This window comes from Bufo bufo, chromosome 8 (genome assembly GCF_905171765.1).
Source record: "Bufo bufo chromosome 8, aBufBuf1.1, whole genome shotgun sequence".
Classification (NCBI taxonomy): Eukaryota; Metazoa; Chordata; class Amphibia; order Anura; family Bufonidae; genus Bufo; species Bufo bufo.
The window spans coordinates 31,214,136-31,241,853 of NC_053396.1; the positions used below are offsets into that span (position 1 = coordinate 31,214,136).

Sequence of the window (27,718 nt, forward strand, 5' to 3'; positions counted from 1 at the left end):
AAAATCGCTGAATAACTTAAACCTGTAAAAGTTTGGGTGAGATGACCAGTGAAATGATTGATAACATTTTTTTTTTATATTAGCAATATTATAATTTGCACTTAGCTTCTGATCGCCATAATAAAGCGACAACCCAACCCACTGTTATGTGTAAATATCATTTTTAACCCTTCACTTCAGTACTTTTCAGACTCGTCAGATGCATATGAATTTTAATTAGGTTCTGTGCTTATTTCTACATCTTAAAGGGGTTATCCAGGATAGGTCAGAATGAGATATGCGGGGGTGCGTCACCCAGGACCCCCCCCACTGATCACCTGTTAGTCCTTGAGCGCCGCACCCTCTGACATCACTTTACATCGCTCACATGGCCTAGTTGCAGTTCAGCCCCATTCAAGTTAATGGGGCTGAGCTGCAATACCAATAACTGCCACTATACAATGTACGGTGCTGTCCTTAGAAAACTGCTGGCAGCCCGCAGTGTTGAGTGATAGAGAAGATGGGAGGAGGCGAGTATCCTTTCCCTCACTGCTTCCAATGTTAGTGTCTGGTATTGTAAGTCGGCTTTCAGTGGCGTTAAGCTGTAGTACCAGGCATGGCTCATGGACAAGAGTGGTGCTGTTTCAAGGGAAATAAAATGGCCCCTTATCCTAATCGTACAACCTATTTAGGCAGAGCTGCAGGTACATGTATACGGATGTGGACGGCAGGTGTGGACATTGGAGTTATATGGCTAGGCTATGCCCCCAATGTCTGATAGGTGCAAATCCCACCTCTGGGATCTGCACCAATGCTTAGAACGGAGTGCACACTGTGCATGCGTGGCCACCCTCCATTCATTTCTATGGGACTGCCGAAAATGGCTGTGCTCGGCTGATTCCATAAGCCCCATAGAGGTAAATGGATGGTGCGCTTCCCATCAATTTCAATGGGACTTCTGAAAAAAGCCGAGTGTGCTGCTCGGCTATTTTCGGGAGTCCCATAGAGCCATATGCAGAGCACCCTCCTGCGCTTTGAGGGCTCTGTTCTAAGGAAAGGTGCAGTTCGCAGAGGTAGGACCCTCCCCTATCAGACATTTGGGGGCATATCCTAGTGATATGACCTCAATGTCCAAGATGGGGCAACCCTTTTAATGCCATGTACTCTAATAGATTTAATTATCGTCCTATTTTTATTGCATGTATATATATTGGGGGGCTGAGCCCCACATTATGAATTGATGACCGTGACTGTGCCCATACACCTTCAATGGCTATTCCTCCCAACCGCCCCATAGACATGCTTGTTCAGTTTGACCAAACATGGATGTGATTTTTATTTATTTTTTTAATGGCAAGAGAGGAGAAAACCACTGCAAGACACCTCTGGTGGTGGATTATCTCCTGTCAGACCGACCTGTCCAATCATTGTCTCCCCTAACATCCCTATGGGGAACGTGTGGACTCTGCAGGTTCGCTCCGGCTATCATCTAGTCTCTGGTGGCCCTTTAGGCTAAATGCACACGATCAGGATTACATGCGGAAAATTCGCACTGTAAGTCATGTACATTTTATTCTATAAGAATTTTAAATTCTCAGTTCACACTATGCTGATTTTTTTCCGTGCGGATTTTGACCTGCGGTGCGGATTTTAAAATCCGCAGCATGTCAATTTTTTATTTTTCCTGACCGGATTTTCTTCATTCACTTAGTAAAATCCGCACCAATTGATGCGGATTGACCACACAGATTTGCCTGCGAACACCTGCAGATTTCAGTGCGGATGCTCTGCACATGAATCCTGAACGTGTGCATGTACCCTTAAAGGGGTTTTTCCATCACATACAATGGGGGCATATCGCCAGGATACGTCCTCGTCTGGGACCCGCACCTACAACAAGAACGGAGCTGGGAAATTAGGCTTCCATTTATTTCAATGGGGCTGATAAAAATAGCCGAGCGCTGGCTCGGTTATTTCCATCTGCCCCATAAAAATGAATGGGAGCAGGGGCCACGCATGCGCTTCCATTCAGTTGTATGGAAGCAGCGTTTGGTGGTGGACGGACCCCGGGAAACCCGAGGTCCTCCAGCCACAGCTCCCTCCGCTCCGTTCTCCTTGTAGGTGCTGGTCCCAGAGATGGGGCCCGCACCTATCAGACAATGGGGGCATATCTTAGCAATATGCCCCCATTGTATGTGATAGGAATACCCCTTTAATTTTTAAAGGGGTTCTCAGGGAATAATGACTTTTATTTAATGCCTGCCTCTGTAAAGAGAGACTGGTTCCCGCATGTCCATGTTCCGGTCCCCACACTGTTTACATCCCGAGGTGCATGGACCTCATCACGTGCTCTGCTGCAGCCAGTAACTGGCTTCAGTGGTGATGTGGCCACAAGCAGCACATCACCACTGAAGTCATTATTCCCGGAGAACCACTTAAAGCTGTAAATATCTATAACCAATCTCTGAGGTAATGAAATTGATTTGAAATGTGAATCTGATCACCCCCCCCCCCCCCCTTTTTCTTACGCCTCCTTAGTCTTCTATGTGTTAAGTCAAACTAAATTTCAGCAGCAAAGTTATGACAGGTCTCATTGTAAATGCCTTGTGTTGTGTAGGACAGAAATGTGTTGTAAGGCAGAAATGTAATTCTCCCTTAAGAAATATGTTTTAAAGCAAATATATAAATGAAAAAAATAAAACTTTGTCAAGGGCTGCAATTTTTATTTTCTTTATTTTTATTAATTCACTGAAATTGCAGCTTTTGGAGTTGTACATTTGAATAATTGTACTGATCTTAGTTATTTTCCCTTCCAGATATCTTGTATTTTAATAAAGTAACCATAAAAGACACTTCTAGATAAAATATTGGAAATAAAGTATGTCGGTCTGTAAACCCGTGTTTTTGTTTTTTTTTGGGTATGAATTTTTAAGAGTTTGTCCAGGTTCAGGAACAAGGGGCTGTGTCTGCCAACCCTCATGCAAGTGGAGAGGGATGAACTGCAATGCCAGACTCAACCCATCTGCATACAGGGTGCTGCCTCTGCGGTGAAAGAAGAAAAAACTTCGGACAACGCCTTTAAGGCTATATGCACACAAACGTATTTTGTTTCCGTGTCCGTTCTGTTTTGGTTTTTTTGCGGATAGGATGCGGACCCGTTCATGGCAATGGGTCCGCAAAAAGTGCTGACGTGTACTATCTGCATCCGTATGTCCGTTCTGTAGCCCCGCAAAAAAAATAAAGCATGTCCTATTCTTTTCTTGCCCATTTTGCGATCCACCATACGGACGTCATCTATTTTATTTTTATTTTTTGCGGACAGCAAACCACATACGTTCGTGTGCATGTAGCCTAAAGGGCATCTGTCAGCAGATTTGTCCCTATGACACTGGCTGACCTGTTACATGTGTGCTTGGCAGCTGAAGGCATCTGTGTTGGTCCCATGTTCATATGTGTCCGCATTTCTGAGAAAAATGATGTTTTAATATATGCAAATGAGCCTCTAGGAGCAACAGGGGCGTTGCCGTTACACCTAGAGGCTCTGCTCTCTCTGCAGCTGCTGTGCCCTCTGCACTTTGACAGGGCCAGGCAGTGAATATGCCTTCATACCTGGCCCTGTCAACCAAAGTGAGTGTCAGAGGAAGGTACTTTAGGTAAGTCCAAAATAAAATTAGGACTGGCTGTCAAGTGGTTAACTCCAGATCAGCAACAAAGGGGATTGTCTTCTAATAGACCTTTTGTTGTGACCCTCCGTATTGACCACTGCTACCTGCCATGACCTTGGACCATTTACTGTATTGCACGTACTCTGCCTGCCCTAAAGTCGTCCGGTCCCTGACTGATTTTGCGTGATCCCTTGATGCGCTGCATTGCTGTCTCTGCCCTCCATGGCTCAGCTGTCAATCATGTAGTGCCTACTTAGGCCTCTTTCACACTACCGTTTTTTTTTTTTTCGTTTTGTGGGCCATTTTTTGCGTTCCATATACGGAACCATTCATTTCAATGGTTCCGGAAAAAAAAACCGGAATGTACTCCGTATGTATTCCATTTCCGTTCCGTTGAAAGATAGAACATGCCCTGTTATTGCCCGCAAATCACGTTCCGCGGCTCCATTCAAGTCAATGGGTCTGCAAAAAAAAAAAACAGAACACATACGGAAATGCATCCGTATGTCTTCCGTATCTGTTCTGTTTTTGCAGAACCATCTATTGAAAATGTTATGCCTAATTTTTTCTATGTAATTACTGTATGGCATACGGAAACAAAAAAACGGAACAACGGATCCGTGAAAAACTGACTGCAGAACACTGAAATAGCCATATGGTAGAGTGAAAGAGGCCTAAGGAAGTAGCAGCCTGGTGGTTCCCCTGCAGCGAAGTCCAGATCCCTGTATAGGGGTTAGGGTCCATTCACACGTCCGCAGGGTGTTTTGTGGATCCGCAAAACACGGACACCGGCAAGGTGCGTTCCGCAATTTGCGGACCGCACATCGCCGGCACTAATAGAATATGCCTATTCTTGTCTGCAATTTTTTCGGGAACGGAAATGCGGCCCCATAGAAATGAATGGGTCCGCAATTCCGTTCCACGAAATTGCGGACGTGTGAATGGGGCCTTAAGGAGGAAAACTAGGGGGCTGTCAGGATAATGCCCTTAGGCATTGGTTGACAGGGTGGTTCCACACCAACTGCTATAACAGGTTCCTACAGGGCTGTCCCAAATTGCATAGCTGCCTGTTTGGACGTGTACTTTGGTACCACCCAGGCATCAATACAGCATCCAGAAAATACTGATAAAACACACACAGCACCAAATCATCTTTCATACAGTGCACAGCACACATACCATACTCCTACAGAACACACTCAACATTTAGGGCCAGTTCAGACAGTTTTTTGGTGCTTATTTTTGGAGAGTTTCTGCCTCAAAATCTGCTCCAAAAAACACCCCAAGACGGCCTCCTATTAATTTCACTTGTTAAAACAAAAAGTGTAAAAAAGACCCAGCATGCCCTATATTGGAGCATGTATAGGAAGCGGGAAAATGATGATTACACTTACCGGTAATTGGATTTTCCTGACCCCATGACAGCACCTTAGAGAGATGGCTCCGCCCCAGGACAGGAAACCTGCAGCATAAAAAGGTGGAGCCGCTCTCCCACCTCAGTGAGTTTCCAGAGCATGAGAGGGACTCCCCCTTCCGTTAGTTTAGTTTAACATTTTTTTTTTTTTTGCAACACCCGTGAACACACAGACTTACACCAACAGGGAGGGAATAAAGAGGTGCTGTCGTGGGGTCAGGAAAATCTGATTACCGGTAAGTGTAATCATCATTTTTCCCTTCCCCCACGACAGCACCTTAGAGAGAGATTTCAGAGATCATCCTCAGGGTGGGAAACAGTACTCAAGACCTTTGTACCAAAGAGAAGGTCAGAAATAGAGTCAAGCTGAAGCCTATAGTGTTTATAGAAAGTGGACGGAGAAGACCAGGTGGCAGCCCGACAGATCTGTTCAATGGATACGCTAGCCCTCTCTGCCCAAGAAGTGGACACCGCCCTCGTGGAGTGAGCCCTCACAGAAATAGGGGCAGACACACCGGATACTGAATACGCCAAGGATATAGCTTCTCTGATCCAGCGGGCAATAGATGCCTTAGAGGCAGTATTACCTTTCCTAGCCCCACCAAACAGAACAAATAAGGCAGAAGACTTCCTCCAGTCCTTAGTCACATCCAGGTACTGCAAAATACACCTCCTGACATCAAGGGAATGCAGCTCCTTCTCTCTGTCATCCTTTGGTTCTGAAAAGAAAGCTGGAAGAACTACCTCCTGAGCCCTATTAATCCTAGAAGGAACCTTCGGCATAAAGCCGGGATCTGGTCTGAGAACTACCCTGTCTTCTCTGATGGACATAACAGGGGGGTTAATGGAGAGGGCCTGAATCTCCCCAACCCTTCTGGCTGACGTTAAGGCTACCAGCAAAACTAGCTTAAAGGGGTTATCCCATCATAATGATCACTGTTAAATCTGTTAATGATTTGACAGTGATCATTTTTGTAAATATACTTTATTAACAAATTCCCACCGATTAGGAGAAAATTCATCCCCACTTACCTTATTGTTGTGACTCGGTCTCCCCTGGTTACGACCACCGCTCTTCCGCAAAATCCCGATGGTCGCGCTTGCCCAGAAGACTTCTTCTTTTCTCCCGGCCGGGCCACTCGCTGTCCTGAACGCGCACGCTGCCGCGCATGCGCGACGGTGACTTCTTCCCGGCCAGAATAGTACAGAGCTGCGAACGCGCACGCCGGCTCTGTACTATACTGGCCAGAAATAAGTCACATTGCGCATGCGCGGCAGCGTGCGCGTTCAGTCCAGCGCGCGGCCCGGCCGGGAGAAGACTTCAATCAAGATGAAGCCCGCCCCCAGCCAGAATCCAGGAAGTGAACGCGCGGTGGCAGCAGGTAAGTATGAAACTGCTAAGTGGGATAACCCCTTTAAGGGAAAGCACTTTAATTGAGCAAGAGACTAGAGGTTCAAAGGGATGTCTGGTTAGGGTATTTAACACTAAGTTAAGGTCCCATGGAGGAAATCTAGGGCCTGTTACTGGCGTAATCCTATCTACTGCCTTAAAAAAAAACTAACGACCCAAGGGTCCATGGCTAAACTCCTTCTCCCTAAGACCGACAAAGCTGACACCTGCAATTTTAGTGTACTTTTTGCCAACCCTAGGGACAATCCCCTCTGTAAAAAATCCAACACCTGAACCACTGAAAATTCTAACGGCCAGGAAACCCTTTCTGCGCCTATAAAGGACAGGAACTTTCTCCATACCCGCGCATAAATAATATTCGTCACCTCCTTCCTACTTTTCATCAGAGTGGAAATGACCTCCTTAGAGAATCCCTGACTAGCTAAAAATGACCTCTCAAATTCCACGCCGAAAGATGTAGAGACTCTACTTCCGGGTGGAACACTGGACCCTGTGACAATAGGTCCGGAATTCCTGGCAGGATCCACGGATCCGAAACCGACATGGCCCTCAACAGGGAAAACCACGCCCTCTTCGGCCAGAAGGGAGCTATCAGAATTACTCTTGCCCTTTCGTATCTGATCTTCCTTATCACTAACGGAATCAATTGTAGCGGGGGAAAGGCATAACCTAGAGGGAAGTCCCATCTCTGGAGGAAGGCGTCCACCCCAGATGGGCACTCCTTTGGACTGAGGGAGAAGAAATCCTGTACCTTTCTGTTCTCCCTTGTGGCGAACATGTCTACTGAAGGCAGACCCCATAATCTACTATCTGGGAGAAAATCTTTGGATTCAGTGACCACTCCCCCTGACGTAGCCTGTGGCGACTCAGGAAGTCCGCCCGAAAATTCTCGACCCCTCTGATATGAATGGCCGAGAGATGAAGCACTCTCTCCTCTATTTCCTCGAAAATCCATTTCGTCTCCTTCTGTAAGGAATCTGACCTGGTTCCTCCCTGATGATTGAGATATGAGACCACTGTCCGATTGTCGGACATCACCCTCACATGTCTGTTCTGGATCATAGGAAGAACTGCCCTCAAGGCCAGCAAAACAGCTCTCAGCTCTTTTCGATTTGATGAGAACAGTCTCTGACCCTGGGACCACTCTCCCTGAAAGATCTGATCCTCCACGTGAGCCCTCCATCCCCAGGGGCTGGCGTCCGTAGTCACAACTACTGGTTCCGGAAAAGACCAGGGAAGTCCCTGAGTCAGATTCTCTACTTCCTTCCACCAATTTAGGGATGAAAAAGTTACGTCGGACAATTTTATAACTGACTCCAGGGAAGTCCCTGCCCGCCTCGTGGCAGCCAAGATCTCTCCCTGTAACTGGCGAGAGTGTCGCTGCGCCCACTGGACCGCTGGCATGCAGGATGTTAAAACTCCTAACAGGGACATAGCTTTCCTTATAGATAGGGTTCCTCCTGACTGAACCCTCCGAACTACTCCCTGAATCCCGGCTACCTTCTCCTCTGTGAGGAAAGTTTTCTCCAGCCTGGAATTTAAAACCAGACCCAAGAAAACCTGGCTTGATGACGGCTCCATCCTGGACTTCTGGGTATTCAAAAGCCACCCCAGGGACTGAAGTACCTCCATCACCCGATTCAGAGCCCTGACACACTCCTCTTGAGTTTGGGCCACCACCAGAAAGTCGTCCAAGTAAGGCAGAAATGTGATGTTCTCCCTCCTGATGAAGGAAGCCATCTCCGCCACTACCTTGGTAAAGATCCGAAGTGCCATGGAAAGGCCAAAGGGAAGTGCCTGGAACTGATAGTGAAGAAGGCCTGCCTCGGTTCTTACAGCCACCCGGAGGAATCTCTGGTGATCTGGATGAATCGGAATATGATGGTAAGCATCTTTTAAATCCAGAACCGCCATATGACAGTCTGGAGATAAAAGATATATCGCTGACCTGATGGTTTCCATTTTGAATTTTCTGGCTTTCAGGAACTTGTTCAGGTATTTGAGGTTTATTATAGTCCGGTATGACCCATCTGGTTTCTTCACTAGAAACAGGGTGGAATAAAAACCTCTCCCTATCTCTGACTCTGGGACAGGAATTAACACCTTTTTGCTTATCAGTTTTTTTATTTCTTGCAGCATAATGAGAGAAAATCTTGAAATCACAAATTTTCCCGCAGGGTATCTCAAGAATTCGAACCTTAGACCTTCCCGCAGAAGACCTATCAACCATTTGCCTGCCATCTTTTCCCAAGCAGGTAGAAAGAATTTTAATCTTCCTCCTACTGGGATCATGGCGTCATTGCTTTCCTTGTTTTCCCCCACGAGCTGCGGCTGATCTAAACAAAAAGCCCTTACTTCCTGATCTAGGCCTTGCTCCCTGCTCTCTGTCCCCCGTCTGCTTCTTATTCTGAAATCCTGTCGGGTTCCGAAAGGGCCGTCTATATTGTTTAAACTGAGTGAAAGATTCTTGGGGAAACTTTTTCTTTCTATCTGCCGCTTTTTCGAGTAAGGAGTCAAGTTCAGACCCAAAAAGAAACTGGCCATCACAGGGGATACTACACAACCTCAGCTTGGACGGCATATCTCCCCCTTTCCAATTCTTAAGCCACAAAGCACGTCGCGCAGAATTGGAAAGGGATGCGGCTCTCGCTTCCAGCCTCACTGCGTCCACTGCGGCATCTGCAATAAAGTCCGCGGCCTTCTGGAAAGTGTGCATAGATGCCAACAACTGCTCTCTAGGGCATTTATCCCTAATCTGCCCCTCTAGCCTATCCAACCACAGTGACATAGATCTCGCAACCACAGTGGCGGCTATACTAGGCCTGAAAGCAGCCGCAGAAGATTCCCACGAATTCTTAAGGGCAGAATCTATTCTTTTATCTAAGGGATCCCTTAAGAATCCCATGTCCTCAAAGGGCAGAGAGGATTTTTTAGAAATCTTGGAAATGGCTACATCCAGTTTCGGGGCCCTGTCCCAAGATGTAGACGCCTCTTCCTCAAAGGGGTACTTCCGTTTAAAGGTCTTAGAAATAAAAGTTTTTTTATCCGTTTTTTTCCATTCTTTTTCTATCACAGCTGAAACCGATTTATGGACAGGGAAACACCTACGCTTCCTTTCCCTAAGTCCCCTAAACACAACATCCTCTACAGATCTATTTTCTCTGGTATCTTCCAACTCCAGGGTAGATCGGATAACCTTTAACAATTTGTCCGTATCTTCTGCTGGAAATAGGAACTTTCCTTCTTTTGTGTCATCCTCAGAAGAGAAGGAATCATTAGAGTCCTCATCCCCGGAGAGAGAGCCGCTACCTTCCGATTCCACGTCGGACTCTTGCCTCACCGCTCTTCTTCTCTTCCTACCGGCTTTCAGGGAATTTTTGACTTCGGACATAATAGACTTAATGTATTTTAGAAGACTCTGAGTCTCCTCAGTCACCGTCTTCTCAATGCACTGCTGACAGAGCTTCTTAGCGTAAGAAGAAGACAGCGAGCACTTGCAGATAGGGCATTCCTTGTTCTTTTTCTTTGTCGCCACCTTCTTAGGCACCGTCTAAGAAAAAAGGAACATACCCAATCTAAGTAACAGCCTAGACCCTTAAAGGAGCGAGAATAGGACTCACAATACCGGTGGCAGGATTTCAATATCCGCACATTCAGACCTCCCCTCTTCATCCATAATGAAAGATAACCTGCACTGATGAAATATTGTCCAAGTTATCTACTGCCACCAAGAATTCCTCTCACCTGAGAGATACACAGTTACTTGCAAACCGACCACGCCAAGATAGCACTGGAACAACTTGGTCCACTTCTGGCACTCTGAACTTCAGACACCGGCGTCCAATAACCCAAGCACACTCATACCTGCATGTAGTCGGTTTTAAAACTGCCGGGATGCCGAACTTCCGGTCACCTGACCGGAAGCGCACGGCCGTGGAACGCATGGCACTTCCTGTCCGGACGCCACCCACCAGCGTCTACATCCGGTGGCGTCCTGGCTGGTTTGCAGCAATACTGGGGCCTTCTGGCCACCCTAAATCCGTTGGTGCGGTCCTCCTCGCCTGAGGGACCGGCACCTTCTGCCCTTGTGACCCGGGATCTCATCACCGGTATCCTGCCCCCGACGCCTGTGGGGAATGATCGGACAGGTAAAAATGCGCCGCCGCTAACCCTCCGGCATCTACCGGGACTTCCAGGTCAGGACGACAACTGCAGGCTCCCGTACCAGGACAGGAAACCTCACTGAGGTGGGAGAGCGGCTCCACATTTTTATGCTGCAGGTTTCCTGTCCTGGGGCGGAGCCATCTCTCTAAGGTGCTGTCGTGGGGGAGGGGAAAAAAACAGCTCCAAGTAAGTGTTTTGTGTGCATTTTCAGTACTTTTTTTTGGCGCACATCTGCTTCAAAAAATATCAAGCTGAAAATTCTGCTTTGTATTGAACCCATTGGTAAAAAAAAAAAAAAAGTGATTCAAAAGCTGTATCAGCCCCGTCAAAAAACGCACACAAAAAAAGCTGATTTTTTTTAAGTGTGTTTTTCAAAATAAGTTGTGTGAATTGGCCCTTAACCACCTCAGCCCCCAGTGCTTAAACACCCTGAAAGACCAGGCCACTTTTTACACTTCTGACCTACACTACTTTCACCGTTTATTGCTCGGTCATGCAACTTACCACCCAAATGAATTTTACCTCCTTTTCTTCTCACTAATAGAGCTTTCATTTAGTGGTATTTCATTGCTGCTGACACTTTTACTTTTTTTGTTATTAATCGAAATTTAACGATTTTTTTGCAAAAAAAATGACATTTTTCACTTTCAGTTGTAAAATTTTGCAAAAAAAAACGACATCCATATATAAATTTTGCTCTAAATTTATTGTTCTACATGTCTTTGATAAAAAAAAAATGTTTGGGTAAAAAAAAAATGGTTTGGGTAAAAGTTATAGCGTTTACAAACTATGGTACAAAAATGTGAATTTCCGCTTTTTGAAGCAGCTCTGACTTTCTGAGCACCTGTCATGTTTCCTGAGGTTCTACAATGCCCAGACAGTACAAACACCCCATTTCGGAAAGTAGACACCCTAAGGTATTCGCTGATGGGCATAGTGAGTTCATAGAACTTTTTATTTTTTGTCACAAGTTAGCGGAAAATGATGATTTTTTTTTTTTTTTCTTACAAAGTCTCATATTCCACTAACTTGTGACAAAAAATAAAAACTTCCATGAACTCACTATGCCCATCAGCGAATACCTTGGGGTCTCTTCTTTCCAAAATGGGGTCACTTGTGGGGTAGTTATACTGCCCTGGCATTCTAGGGGCCCAAATGTGTGGTAAGGAGTTTGAAATCAAATTCTGTAAAAAATGACCAGTGAAATCCGAAAGGTGCTCTTTGGAATATGGGCCCCTTTGCCCACCTAGGCTGCAAAAAAGTGTCACACATCTGGTATCTCTGTATTCAGGAGAAGTTGGGGAATGTGTTTTGGGGTGTCTTTTTACATATACCCATGCTGGGTGAGATAAATATCTTGGTCAAATGCCAACTTTGTATAAAAAAAAAGGGAAAAGTTGTCTTTTGCCAAGATATTTCTCTCACCCAGCATGGGTATATGTAAAATGACACCCCAAAACACATTCCCCAACTTCTCCTGAATACGGAGATACCAGATGTGTGACACTTTTTTGCAGCCTAGGTGGGCAAAGGGGCCCATATTCCAAAGAGCACCTTTCGGATTTCACTGGTCATTTTTTACAGAATTTGATTTCAAACTCCTTACCACACATTTGGGCCCCTAGAATGCCAGGGCAGTATAACTACCCCACAAGTGACCCCATTTTGGAAAGAAAAGACCCCAAGGTATTCGCTGATGGGCATAGTGAGTTCATGGAAGTTTTTATTTTTTGTCACAAGTTAGTGGAATATGAGACTTTGTATGAAAAAGAAAAAAAAAAAAACTCATCATTTTCCACTAACTTGTGACAAAAAATAAAAAATTCTAGGAACTCGCCATGCCCCTCACGGAATACATTGGGGTGTCTTCTTTCCAAAATGGGGTCACTTGTGGGGTAGTTTTACTGCCCTGGCATTCTAGGGGCCCAAATATGTGGTAAGGAGTTTGAAATCAAATTCTGTAAAAAATGACCAGTGAAATCCGAAAGGTGCTCTTTGGAATATGGGCCCCTTTGCCCACCTAGGCTGCAAAAAAGTGTCACACATCTGGTATCTCCGTATTCAGGAGAAGTTGGGGAATGTGTTTTGGGGTGTCTTTTTACATATACCCATGCTGGGTGAGATAAATATCTTGGTCAAATGCCAACTTTGTATAAAAAAAATGGGAAAAGTTGTCTTTTGCCAAGATATTTCTCTCACCCAGCATGGGTATATGTAAAATGACACCCCAAAACACATTCCCCAACTTCTCCTGAATACGGAGATACCAGATGTGTGACACTTTTTTGCAGCCTAGGTGGGCAAAGGGGCCCATATTCCAAAGAGCACCTTTCGGATTTCACTGGTCATTTTTTACAGAATTTGATTTCAAACTCCTTACCACACATTTGGGCCCCTAGAATGCCAGGGCAGTATAACTACCCCACAAGTGACCCCATTTTGGAAAGAAGACACCCCAAGGTATTCCGTGAGGGGCATGGCGAGTTCCTAGAATTTTTTATTTTTTGTCACAAGTTAGTGGAAAATTATGATTTTTTTTTTCTTTTCATACAAAGTCTCATATTCCACTAACTTGTGACAAAAAATAAAAACTTCCATGAACTCACTATGCCCATCAGCAAATACCTTGGGGTCTCTTCTTTCCAAAATGGGGTCACTTGTGGGGTAGTTATACTGCCCTGGCATTCTAGGGGCCCAAATGTGTGGTAAGGAGTTTGAAATCAAATTCTGTAAAAAATGACCAGTGAAATCCGAAAGGTGCTCTTTGGAATATGGGCCCCTTTGCCCACCTAGGCTGCAAAAAAGTGTCACACATCTGGTATCTCCGTATTCAGGAGAAGTTGGGGAATGTGTTTTGGGGTGTCTTTATACATATACCCATGCTGGGTGAGAGAAATATCTCGGCAAAAGACAACTTTTCCCATTTTTTTAAACAAAGTTGGCATTTGACCAGGATATTTATCTCACCCAGCATGGGTATATGTAAAATGACACCCCAAAACACATTGCCCAACTTCTCCTGAGTACGGAGATACCAGATGTGTGACACTTTTTTGCAGCCTAGGTGGGAAAAGGGGCCCATATTCCAAAGAGCACCTTTCGGATTTCACTGGTCATTTTTTACAGAATTTGATTTCAAACTCCTTACCACACATTTGGGCCCCTAGAATGCCAGGGCAGTATAACTACCCCACAAGTGACCCCATTTTGGAAAGAAGAGACCCCAAGGTATTCGCTGATGGGCATAGTGAGTTCATGGAAGTTTTTATTTTTTGTCACAAGTTAGTGGAATATGAGACTTTGTATGAAAAAAAAAAAAAAAAACATAATTTTCCACTAACTTGTGACAAAAAAAAAAAAATTCTAGAAACTTGCCATGCCCCTCACGGAATACCTTGGGGTGTCTTCTTTCCAAAATGGGGTCACTTGTGGGGTAGTTATACTGCCCTGGCATTTTCCAGGGGCCCTAATGTGTGGTAAGTAGGTAAATGACCTGTGAAATCCGAAAGGTGCTCTTTGGAATGTGGGCCCCTTTGCCCACCTAGGCTGCAAAAAAGTGTCACACATGTGGTATCTCCGTATTCAGGAGAAGTTGGGGAATGTGTTTTGTGGTGTCATTCTACATATACCCATGCTGGGTGAGAGAAATATCTTGGCAAAAGACAACTTTTCCCATGTTTTTATACAAAGTTGGCATTTGACCAAGATATTTATCTCACCCAGCATGGGTATATGTAAAATGACACCCCAAAACACATTCCCCAACTTCTCCTGAATACGGAGATACCACATGTGTGACACTTTTTTGCAGCCTAGGTGGGCAAAGGTGCCCAAATTCCTTTTAGGAGGGCATTTTTAGACATTTGGATACCAGACTTCTTCTCACGCTTTGGGGCCCCTAAAATGCCAGGCCAGTATAAATACCCCACATGTGACCCCATTTTGGAAAGAAGACACCCCAAGGTATTCAATGAGGGGCATGGCGAGTTCATAGAAAAAAAAATTTTTTGGCACAAGTTAGCGGAAATTGATTTTTTAGATTTTTTTCTCACAAAGTCTCCCTTTCCGCTAACTTGGGACAAAAATTTAAATCTTTCATGGACTCAATATGCCCCTCAGCGAATACCTTGGGGTGTCTTCTTTCCAAAATGGTGTTATTTGTGGGGTGTTTGTACTGCCCTGGCATTTGAGGGTCTCCGCAATCATTACATGTATGCCCAGCATTAGGAGTTTCTGCTATTCTCCTTATATTGAGCATACAGGTAATGAGATTTTTTTTTTTCGTTCAGCCTCTGGGCTGAAAGAAAAAAATGAACGGCACAGATTTCTTCATTCGCATCGATCAATGTGGATGAAAAAATCTCTGCCAAAAAAAGAAAAAGGAGGGGAAAGGCGTCTGCCAGGACATAGGAGCTCTGCCCAACATCCATACCCACTTAGCTTGTATGCCCTGGCAAACCAGATTTCTCCATTCACATCAATCGATGTGGATGAATAAATCATTGCCGGGATTTTTTTTTTTATATATACAAAGTGTTTGCCAAAGTATATGAACACCGCCACCTCCTCAGCTCATATGCCTCGGCAAACGTATCTTTTACTGCAGAGGAGAAATCTCATCTTGCAGCGCCGCATACACTGACTTGCGTGTAATCTGACAACAGCGCAATGCTTCTGTCTGAATGCACATCAGTGCTGCAGCTAGTCGATCGGTTGGTCCACCTGGAAGGTAAAAAAAACAAAAGAAAAAACCAGGCCGCAACGCAATAAATTTATTAACTTTTGAACAGAACATATTAAACTTTTTTTAACTTTTTTAACTGAACGTTAACTTTTTTACTTACCGGTATTTTTTTTTTTGTTTAGTTTTTTTTTACCTTTATAGAACAAACCTCTCCTTCCCCATGGGACAATGTGCAAAGCGCAAATCGCCCAAAGATGTGGCAAAGTACGTTATGCACTTTATCCCAGGTGAAAGGAGAGGTTTGCAGCAGCTGTGAGTAAAAGGGCCCTAATAGCCCTGTGTGCCTGTCCTGTGAGATGCAATCCCTATGCTAGGTGTACCTGTGTGTGGTACTTCCGGAAACACTCACCAAAGCATAGGGCAGGGTGGTCAGGACAGTCAGGACAGAAATAGCGGGTGTCACGCCTTATTCCACTCCTGCTACAGACACGACATCTTTTTCGGGGTGACGGTTGGGTTGGGTACCAGGAACGACACTGGGGAAATGTCGCTCGTGTAGACGGCTAACTACACTGGTGGATGGGGCCACGGAACCTCCTGGATACAGGAGGTTCTCGATGATCTCTTCCTGGAATTTGAGGAAGGATCGTGTTCTCCCAGCCTTACTGTAGAGAACAAAACTATTATACAGCGCCAATTGAATTAAATATACAGACACCTTCTTATACCAGCGTCTGGTTCTGCGGGAAACTAAATACAGAGACAACATCTGGTCATTGAAGTCCACCCCTCCCATGAGCGCATTATAGTCGTGGACACAGAGGGGCTTTTCAATGACACGGGTTGCTCGCTCAATTTGGATTGTCGTGTCTGCGTGAATGGAGGAGAGCATGTAAACGTCACGCTTGTCTCTCCATTTCACCGCAAGCAGTTCTTCGTTACACAAGGCAGCCCTCTCCCCCCTTGCAAGACGGGTGGTAACGAGCCGTTGGGGGAAGCCCACGTGACTAGTTTGCGCGGTGCCACAGGCGCAAATCCGTTCTAGAAACAAATGCCTAAAGAGGGCCACACTTGTGTAAAAATTGTCCACATAAAGATGGTACCCCTTGCCGAATAAGGGTGACACCAAGTCCCAGACTGTCTTCCCACTGCTCCCCAGGTAGTCAGGGCAACCGACCAGCTCCAGGGTCTGATCTTTTCGCTCATAGATCCGAAATTTGTGGGTATAGCCTGTGGCCCTTTCACAGAGCTTATACAATTTGACCCCATACCGGGCACTCTTGCTTGGGATGTATTGTTTGAAGCCAAGGCGCCCGGTAAAATGTATTAGGGACTCGTCTACGCAGATGTTTTGCTCGGGGGTATACAAATCTGCAAATTTCTGGTTGAAATGGTCTATGAGGGGCCGAATTTTGTGGAGCCGGTCAAAAGCTGGGTGGCCTCTGGGACGGGTGATGGTGTTGTCGCTAAAATGCAGGAAACGGAGGATGGCCTCAAATCGTGCCCTGGACATAGCAGCAGAGAACATGGGCATGTGATGAATCGGGTTCGTGGACCAATATGACCGCAATTCATGCTTTTTAGTTAGACCCATGTTGAGGAGAAGGCCCAAAAAAAATTTAAGTTCGGAAACTTGGACTGGTTTCCACCGGAAAGGCTGGGCATAAAAGCTTCCCGGGTTGGCGGATATAAATTGTGTGGCATACCGGTTTGTCTCTGCCACGACTAAGTCCAAGAGCTCCGCAGTCAAGAACAGCTCAAAAAATCCCAGGGCCGAACCGATTTGAGCCGTCTCAACCCGAACTCCAGACTGGGCGGTGAAAGGGGGAACTAATGGTGCGGCTGAAGTTGGTGACTGCCAATCAGGGTTTGCCAGCACCTCAGGGATTCTAGGGGCTCTACGGGCCTGTCTGTGCGGTGGCTGCGACGGGGTAACTACTGCACGTGCCACCGTACCAGCTTCAACTGCCCTTCTGGTGCTCGCCACGTCACCATGTTGTACGGCAGTGCTGGTACTAGGTCCAGGGAGGGCTGCGCTGCTGGTGTATGCCTCACCACGTGATCCGGCAGCGACAGCCCCACTCTGCTGCTCTTGAAGCGGATCCTGCATAACCTGTGGTCTAGCGACACGGGGCCTGGTACGCCTGGTGCTATCAGGGACCTCCACCTCCTCGTCCGAACTTTGGGTCAGAGAGCCACTGCTTTCCACAGGTTCATATTCTGACCCGCTAGATTCGTCAGATGAGGGTTCCCACTCCTCATCCGACTGGGTCAGAATCCTGTAGGCCTCTTCAGAAGAATACCCCCTGTTTGACATTTTGGACTACTAAATTTAGGGGTATTCCCTGAGACTACCCAAGAAAAAAAGCAAACCTGTCTTACAAAGGGGAGGCTAGCGAAGTACCGGAGGCCGCTGCGGTTGAAAAAAATATCAAAACAGATTTTTTTATCGCCGCAGTGCGTGTAAAATGAATGTGCAGTGATCAAAAAAATATATATTTTTTGTCACTGCGGTGGGGCGGGCGTGGGTGAACGCACGTGTGGGCGACCGATCAGGCCTGATCGGGCAAACACTGCGTTTTGGGTGGAGGGCGAGCTAAGGTGACACTAATACTATTATAGATCTGACCGTGATCAGTTTTGATCACTTACAGATACTATAAAAGTACAAATGCTGATTAGCGATACGCTAAACAGCGAATAAGTGACTGCGGTGCGGTGGGCTGGGCGCTAACTGACGCTAAACTACCTAACCAAGGGGCCTAAACTATCCCTAAAACCTAACAGCCAATACTAGTGAAAAAAAAAAAGTGACAGTTTACACTGATCACTTTTTTTCCTTTCACTAGTGATTGACAGGGGCGATCAAAGGGGTGATCAAAGGGTTAATTGGGGTGCAGGGGGGTGATCTGGGGCTAAGGTGTAGTGTTTGGTGTACTCACAGTTCAGTCTGCTCCTCTGCTGGATCCAACCGACGAAAAGGACCAGCAGAGGAGCAGACAAGCCATATAACAGATCATATTTACTAATATGATCTGTTATATGACTTGTGATTGGATTTTTTGAAAAACTCCAGCCTGCCAGCCAATGATCGTTGCTGGCAGGCTGGTGACGAACTTGTTCTTTAAATTTTGCCGGCCCGCGATGCGCATGCGCGGGCCGGCTTTGAGCGAAATCTCGCGTCTCGCGAGATGACGCGTATATGCGTGATTATGCGCAGCGCTGCCACCTCCAGAACGCGAATCTGCGTTAGGCGGTCCGGAGGTGGTTAAACACCTCAGCCCCCCTAGCTTAAACACCCTTAATGACCAGGCCACTTTTTACACTTCTGCACTACACTACTTTCACCGTTTATTGCTCGGTCATGCAACTTACCACCCAAATGAATTTTACCTCCTTTTCTTCTCACTAATAGAGCTTTCATTTGGTGGTATTTCATTGCTGCTGACATTTTAACTTTTTTTGTTATTAATCGAAATTTAACGAAATTTTTGCAAACAAATGTCATTTTTCACTTTCAGTTGTAAAATAAAATAAAAAAACAACATCCATATATAAATTTTGCACTAAATTTATTGTTCTACATGTCTTTGATAAAAAAAAAATGTTTGGGTAAAAAAAAAAAATGGTTTGGGTAAAAGTTGTAGCGTTTACAAACTATGGAACAAAAATGTGAATTTCCGCTTTTTGAAGCAGCTCTGACTTTCTGAGCACCTGTCATGTTTCCTGAGGTTCTACAATGGCCAGACAGTAGAAAACCCCCACAAATGACCCCATTTCGGAAAGTAGACACCCTAAGGTATTCGCTGATGGGCATAGTGAGTTCATAGAACTTTTTATTTTTTGTCACAAGTTAGCGGAAAATGATGATGAATGTGGGCCCCTTTGCCCACCTAGGCTGCAAAAAAGTGTCACACATGTGGTATCGCCGTACTCAGGAGAAGTAGGGCAATGTGTTTTGGGGTGTCTTTATACATATACCCATGCTGGGTGAGAGAAATATCTCGGCAAAAGACAACTTTTCCCATTTTTTTAAACAAAGTTGGCATTTGACCAAGATATTTATCTCACCCAGCATGGGTATATGTAAAATGACACCCCAAAATACATTGCCCAACTTCTCCTGAGTACGGAGATACCCCATGTGTGACACTTTTTTGCAGCCTAGATGCGCAAAGGGGCCCAAATTCCTTTTATGAGGGCATTTTTAGACATTTGGATCCCAGACTTCTTCTCACGCTTTAGGGCCTCTAAATTGCCAGGGCAGTATAAATACCCCACATGTGACCCCATTTTGGAAAGAATACACCCCAAGGTATTCAATGAGGGGCATGGCGAGTTCATAGAAATTTTTTTTTTTGGCACAAGTTAGCGGAAATGGATTTTTTATTTTGTTTTTCTCACAAAGTCTCCCTTTCCGCTAACTTGGGACAAAAATTTCAATCTTTCATGGACTCGATATGCCCCTCACGGAATACCTTGGGGTGTCTTCTTTCCGAAATGGGGTCACATGTGGGGTATTTATACTGCCCTGGAATTTTAGGGGCCCTATAGCGTGAGAAGAAGTCTGGAATATAAATGTCTAAAACATTTTACGCATTTGGATTCCATGAGGGGTATGGTGAGTTCATGTGAGATTTTATTTTTTGACACAAGTTAGTGGAATATGAGACTTTGTAAGAAAAAAATAAAAATAATTTCCGCTAACTTGGGCCAAAATAAATTCTGAATGGAGCCTTACACGGGGGTGATCAATGACAGGGGGGTGATCAGGGAGTCTATATGGGGTGATCACCCCCCTGTCATTGATCACCCCCCTGTAAGGCTCCATTCAGATGTCCGTATGTGTTTTGCGGATCCGATCCATGTATCCGTGGATCCGTAAAAAACATACGGACGTCTGAATGGAGCCTTACAGGGGGGTGATCAATGACAGGGGGGTGATCAGAGAGTATATATGGGGTGATCACCCCCCTGTCATTGATCACCCCCCTGTAAGGCTCCATTCAGACGTCCGTATGTGTTTTGCGGATCCGATCCATGTATCCGTGGATCCGTAAAAAACATACGGACGTCTGAATGGAGCCTTACAGGGGGGTGATCAATGACAGGGGGGTGATCAGAGAGTCTATATGGGGTGATCACCCCCCTGTCATTGATCACCCCCTTGTAAGGCTCCATTCAGACGTCCGTATGTGTTTTGCGGATCCAATCCATGTATCCGTGGATCCGTAAAAACATACGGACGTCTGAATGGAGCCTTACAGGGGGGTGATCAATGACAGGGGGGTGATCAATGACAGGGGGGTGATCAGGGGTTAATAAGTGACAGGGGGGGGGATGTAGTGTAGTGGTGTTTGGTGCTACTTATTACTGAGCTGCCTGTGTCCTCTGGTGTTCGATCCAAGCAAAGGGGACCACCAGAGGACCAGGTAGCAGGTATATTAGACGCTGTTATTAAAACAGCATCTAATATACCTGTTAGGGGTTAGAAAAATCGCATCTCCAGCCTGCCAGCGAACGATCGCCGCTGGTAGGCTGGAGATCCAGTCGCTTACCTTCCGATCCTGTGAACGCGCGTTCACAGGAAATCTCGCGTCTCGCGAGATGACGCGTATATGCGTGACTCTGCCTGCAGCTGCCGCCTCCGGAACGCGATCCTGCGTTAGGCGGTCCGGAGGCGGTTAAACAGTACACAAACCCAGGCAATGCACATACAAGATCTCCATGCCAAAGAACTGTTAAACTATGCAGCAGTTTAAAAAGGTTTGTGTTGGAGCAGGGAGGACAGCTTCCTAGTGAGCTCCAGCATAGGGACGCTCATCCAGTTCCATCGCTCCCGAATGGCCTGTGTCATATATCCTCGCACGGCTTACTGTCTGCAATCGGCGGATACATTCAGGGGGTTCTGCGGAGGTCTGGGGACCTGAAAAACCTTGCGGCCTAGTGAGGCCTGCCGCCACCTGGCCTCACCTGTGGGTTGCGTACGCATCGCGACCTGGCGCTGGGGACCCGCGCTTCTTTGGCTCCGTCGCCTGCAGTGAGGACACCTGCTGCTCCTAGACGCCGCTCGATCGCCCCCGCTCCTCTGCCGAGTGGCCCCCGTCATGCCTTGTGGATAGGGCTGGGAGAGGGCCCTGACGTCTTCGCCGGTGAGGAGGGACTACTCCTGCTGCTTTTGTGAGTAAGCTGCTGTCCAGAGGGAGACCTGAAGGACACCACATCCAGCACTCCTCTGATCTGAGAGTATTTCAGGACTGCAGAAGTCACGTACATCTGCCAGGGGAACACCACCTTAAAGGGATAGTCCTCCATTAACCAATGCCTGCCCAGGCTGCCTCACTCACCCTCCCCCCCCCCCTTGGCTGTCTTTTTGCTCTTTAAATCTAATGCTCCCTTAGAACTACAGCTGTAGGAGAGAAGTGTATCCCACCCCATCCGTATTCATATACTGGCCATTTCTGCACTATCCAATATGGTCAAAGTTGGTAAATCAGAGGTATCGTCCATCTCTAAACAGACGAAATCGCAGCCAGACATGGAGAGGTTCTTGCATAAAGCCCACCCTCAGTCCAAGCTGTCTCAGCAATCTCACACCGCTGGTGCTACAGCTCCGGACACCCTAGAGTCTTCTGATGCTGAAAGCGCTGGGGGAGAACGGACGCTTTCAAAAGATCTGCAACTGGTCACCACCCAGAAAGCTTTCCAAAAAAATCATTGAATCAGCTCTTCAGCCAGTTCTAGCAGACCTTTCAGATATCAAACAGAATATAAGAGACATTGGAGGAAGGGTAGAACGCCTGGAAGAAATTCAAGATTCTTTATTGTCATTTGGAGAGGCCACTTCACTCGCCCTGCAAACTTGTCAAGCTAGAATGAACAACCTCCTAGGTTATATAGAAGATCAGGGCAATAGAGGTAGGAGAAACAACCTCAGGATTAAAGGAGTCCCCAAAACATCAACTGACTCTACCATAATGGACACAAGGGAAGAATATGTCACCAAATTGATACAGGTACTTAACAAAACTGAGGAAAAAGTTGCTTGTAAGTCTCCCTCTCTTCCACGGGAACCCACCCAGCCATACAGGGTGGGGGATGAGGTGGTGGTCGAAACACTGAAGAAAGGAAGAGCTCAAGGTGATTTCGTATATGGCCCACCTACTACCATGGTTGCAGTAACCAGAACAGCTGTGCTGACTGAACAATCTCCAATTTGGATCCACGCCACCCGAGTGAAGCTTGTAAGAGAAAGAGAGGAGGCAGACAGCCTTGGCCTTGAAGAAGGATAGGAGGTACTAACGGGGGCAGACAGCCCTGACCTCCAACGAGGCCCAGAGGTACTAATGGAGGCAGACAGCCTTGACCCCCAACGAGATGACGCAGTCGGGAAATTCCTCGAGATGGCTGAAATGTAGTGCCTTGATAATTGCAGTTTTGTGTCTCCTATTCACTGTCCCACGGCTGTGGAACAGACCGAAATACCTGAAAATGGAATGCAGGGGGGAAGACAATCTGTGCAAGACAAAGGAGAACTTATGGCTGTACCTGGCCAAAACTCTGAACTTAACTGATTTTTGTCTCTGAACCACTTTATCTGCATCTAACATTTTGGAGACATGTCTGGTAGCAGTCCCCACCCCAGTAGATGTATGGACGGGGCTCCTATGTTCCCAATGGAATGACACAGATTTGGAGGATCATGATGTTAAATATGGATATGTAAATCCTTATCATGCTTGTTATGACTGTCCTACATATGAGACTCTGCAAAGTAATATGATAGAAATAATTACAGGTCTTGTTACAGCAGCAGGAATATGTTATAACTTCACCTGTGATGAGACACTATTGCCTCCCTGCATACAAGCAAAAATGCAGAATAAGATTAAGCCAAATATTTGTGATAGAGATTTAGGTAGTTGTAAAAAGATAGTATCAGGAAAGAATATGCAATGTAATATTACAAAAACAGTACCATCCCTAGACAAACATGTACCTCTACCAACAGGATGGGTATTGGCCTGTGGGAATACTAGTTACACATATATACCGGCCAATATCACAGAGGGACCCTGTACAATAGCTAGGTTAACATTAACAATGATACCACTATTCCCAGCAATGCAGACACGACACACGAGAGACACTTCCCTACAGTTACCAGAAAATTGTGATTATAATGTGAATCTCCTCTCTAGAGCAGAATATATGAGTTTAGGGATGTCTTTGATAGGGGTACCAGGGTTGGCCATATATAACCACAGGACAATATCAAAGCTTGCCTGTTTTATGGTAAAACAAATAAATGTCACTAGTGCAATTCTGCAAGATATGCTGCTGGATATACAATCATATAAAAAGGCCTATTCTTGCAGAATAGGGCAACTATTGACTATTTATTGCTCCAACATGGTGTAGGATGCTCAGCGTTCGCAGGGATGTGTTGTTTCAATTTATTAGATCACTCCCGTGGAATAAAAGATAAAGTAGGCCAATTAGAGGAGATGAGAAAACATATAAAACAGGATGTTGACAAAGGATGGTGGGACTGGCTTTTTGGCTGGATACCTGACTTTGGTCAAATAAGGTATGTTTTAGGAGTGGCACTCGCCGTGGTCGCTGCAATAGTGGGTCTCTGCTGTTGTCTGCAGTGTGTGCTCTCCCTTCTTGCCATATGTAAAAAATGTGGCCGAAAGAGGGGTACACTCAACATTCCTCTATACTCCGGTAGAGGTAGAAGAGGCAAACACAACCTCAACAAAGCCTGAGGATTATACTCCTGAAAGATATATGAATATCTAAAGGCTTACAAGCAAACAAAGGAAGAGCAGAGAAAGAACCATATAGTATAAGGTATATATATAAGGTTCTAAAGAGGGGATTGATGGGGTATAAGTAACTCCATTTTGTCTGTCTCAGCAACGTGTATTACGATTACATCTGGCCAGTGCACTGTTTCAAGTTCCCCCTTTTGTGGAATTTGAGAAACTTCATGTGTATTTTAGAAGAGGCCCATACATGCCTTTGTTTAAACAGTCTTACCTCACAAGGTCTTTCTCACTCAAAGTATACTAGCCCATGTGCTTATACCTTATTGGTTAACTGTTGTTACTATGATTCGTCTATTATGTTAATGCAGAGCTCATGTGTATTCATACTATAGGTCAAGACAAATGCTAACATATGATTGGATGTAAAGGAGGGTCAACCCTCCCCTATATTAAATGTTTGCCAGCAAGGAATAAACCAGAGTGGATTGGAACAAGACACGTGTTTTAGTGTTCAATCTGATTCATTCTCCTGGTACCAGAAAAGGCTTAATCCAAGCTGATCACCGAGGTCTGGTGTCAGGGACACCGTAGGTAAAGAGTCTAAATTGCCTTACATCCTCCATCACCAAATTAGAGCAGAGACACAAATATTCACTAGCTTTGAGGGACTTAGCCGAACTCACGACTCTGAGGGAGAAGTTAAACCATGTGCTGAACTTTAGGGCCTCCAAGGCTTACATGTATGCCAAACACAGGGTTTACCTACATGGTAACAGGGGGTCCAAGTTATTGGCCCTAATGGCGAAGCGCAGACAGGACCAAACATTCATTAGAGAAATCCGTACGCAGTCAGGAGGGCCGACTACTGAAACACAGAGTATAGCTACTCAATTTGAACAGTTTTACGCCGCTCTTTATAATTTGAGAGCTGGGGAGTCATCTGAGGAAAAGGAGATAAGACAGGACCCGATGGACACTCTTTTGAACTCCCTACGCTTATTGTCACTGTCTGTCTCTCAGAGTGATCAGCTTGTGACTCCCTTCACCTTACAGGAACTTATATGGCCTTGAAAGGCACTCCCTCGGGTAAAAGCCCGGGCCCTGATGGTTTCTCAATAACTTATTATAAAACGTTCTCGGACGTGCTCTCTCCTCATCTGCTGCGGGCTTTCCATTCAGCAGCCAGAGATGGTGCCTTTCCCCCACACTCATTAGCAGCCCACATTACGGTTTTACCCAAGGAAGGAAAGGATGCCAAGTTGCGTAGCAGTTATAGACCTATTTCTTTGCTAAATGTTGACATCAAGCTGTATGCCAAAATGATGGCCAATAGGATACAACATCTACTTCCTTCCTTGGTTAATTGGGAACAGGTTGGCTTTGTGAAGAGGAGGGAGGGGAAGGATAATACTTTGCGGGTTCTGCAGCTGATTCAGTATCCAAAAACTAAACGTGTCCCTTTGGCTTTGTTGTCCACCGATGCAGAAAAAGCCTTTGAAAGAATAGATTGGGTACATATGAGGAAAATATTAGAAGCATTTCATTTTCCTGCCCCCTTCATAACTGCATTATTTTCCCTTTATGCCGACCCGTCTGCCGCAATCAGGATTAACAGAACCTTGTCCTCTCATTTTAGGATTACTAATGGGACGCAACAGGGTTGTCCACTTTCTCTGCTCTTATTTGTCCTTACCATGGAGACACTTATTCAAAGTATTAGGCCTCTTTCACACGAGTGAGTTTTCCACGCAGGTGCAATGCATGATGTGAACACATAGCACCCGCACTGAATCCTAACCCGTTCATTTCAATGGGTCTGTGTACATGAGAGTTTTTTTTCACGCATCAGTTCTGCGTTGTGTGAAAAACGAAGCATGTTCTATATTCTGCGTTTTTCATGCAGCCCTGGCCCCATAGAAGTGAATTGGGCTTCAGTCAAAAACGCATTGCATCCGGAAGCAAGTGCGGAGGCAATGCATTTTTCACTGATGGTTGCTAGATGTTGTTTGTAAACCTTCAGTTTTTTTTATCACGCACTTGAAAAACGCACCAAAACGCATTGCACCCACTTGGAAAAAAACTGAACAACTGAACACAATCACAGACAAAACTGACTGAACTTGCTTGCAAAATAGTGCAAGTTTCACTGATCCGTCACGGTCGTGTAAAAGAGGCCTTGGGCAATGTTCAGAAATTAAGGGTGTCACGGTTGGGGGCCATTGTCACAAAACGGCTGCGTATGCGGATGAATTGTTGGTCATAACTTCCAATCTGGACACCTCATTCCCTATTCTTTCGCAGTTATTTGGGGAGTTTCATTCGATATCGAATTTTAAAATAAACCCATCTAAATCGACAGCATTGAATATTTCCTGTTCTAGGGCAATGATAACCAGAGCCAGAGCGGCCGCTGACTTATATAAAATATTTAGGCTTACAAATTTCCCCGAACCCGGATAGTTGGTATGCTTTGAACTACATTACACTGCTCAGCCACATACGGGATACAATACACTCTTGGAAAATCTCATACCTTTCATGGATGGGTAGGGTAAACCTACTAAAGATGATGATTATGCAGAAAGTGTTGTACCTATTCCAAACATTACCTATATTTTTGCCCAGAGCGTTCTTTTCCCAACTTAGGAGTCTTTTTCTTAAATACACGTGGGCGAATGGGATGTGTAGGGTCGCACACTCCACTATGGCTAAGCCTAAGTGGTATGGGGGTATACGGTTTCCTGACATGGAAAATTTGTATAGAGCGATTCAACTTACCAGGGTGCGAGACTGGTTTTGGAGCCATTCTTCTAAGCCATCTGTTCAGATTGAGGAGAAGATTGTGGGCTTCTCACTCACTCGGGCATTAACGGGAGTGGGAATGGGCACTCTACTTCCTCCTAATATTCCCCTGCTAACTAAGGCTCCGTTGGTGGTCTGGACATCCACTCATAGTACACACAAGCTGTGGGCTCATCCTTCAACATTACTAAGTATGGGAGATATGTTAGGGCTTAAAGGGAGTCTGTCACCTCCATATGGCCATATACAGTGCTTACATGGCGCTGTAGCACACCTATACAGGATTGTAACGGTACCTTTTGTTCTTTTCTTTAGACTTGCACAAGCAGGAAAAACAAAGTTTAATTCATATGCAAATGAGCACTCGCAAGTGCCCAGGGGCGGCGTTCAGTGTGTAGGTGCCCAGGTGTAGGGCGGGCAAAGGCAGAGACTGGGGAGGAATAAAGTGAAAAGAAGGCAGAGCAGCCTTCACTGATGAGGTGGTATGCTTAGGATCATGAGCAGTTTCTTTCCTTCTCCATACTCTTCTCTTCCCATCACTCTGGTACAAGTTGATCTTGGTCTCATCTGTCCATAGGATGTTGTTCCAGAACAGTGAAGGCTTTTTTAGATGTCGTTTGGCAAACTCTAATCTGGCCTTCCTGTTTTTGAGGCTCACCAATGGTTTACATCTTATGGTGAACCCTCTGTATTCACTCTGGTGAAGTCTTCTCTTGATTTTTGACTTTGACACACATACACCTACCTCCTGGAGAGTGTTCTTGATCTGGCCAACTGTTGTGAAGGGTGTTTTCTTCGCCAGGGAAAGAATTCTTCGGTCATCCA

At 45.6% G+C, this 27,718-nt stretch overlaps 1 protein-coding gene across 1 annotated transcript in view; it reads right to left on the bottom strand.

Annotated features, from left to right (window-relative positions):
• Positions 1-21,356, bottom strand: part of RABEPK (Rab9 effector protein with kelch motifs) — a 78,303-nt gene extending 56,947 nt beyond the window's left edge. The window contains exon 1 of the mRNA XM_040442014.1: positions 21,291-21,356. The gene's annotated coding sequence lies outside the window, so the exon portion shown is untranslated. The remainder of the gene's footprint in view (positions 1-21,290) is intronic.
• Between the last annotated feature and the right edge of the window lie 6,362 nt (positions 21,357-27,718).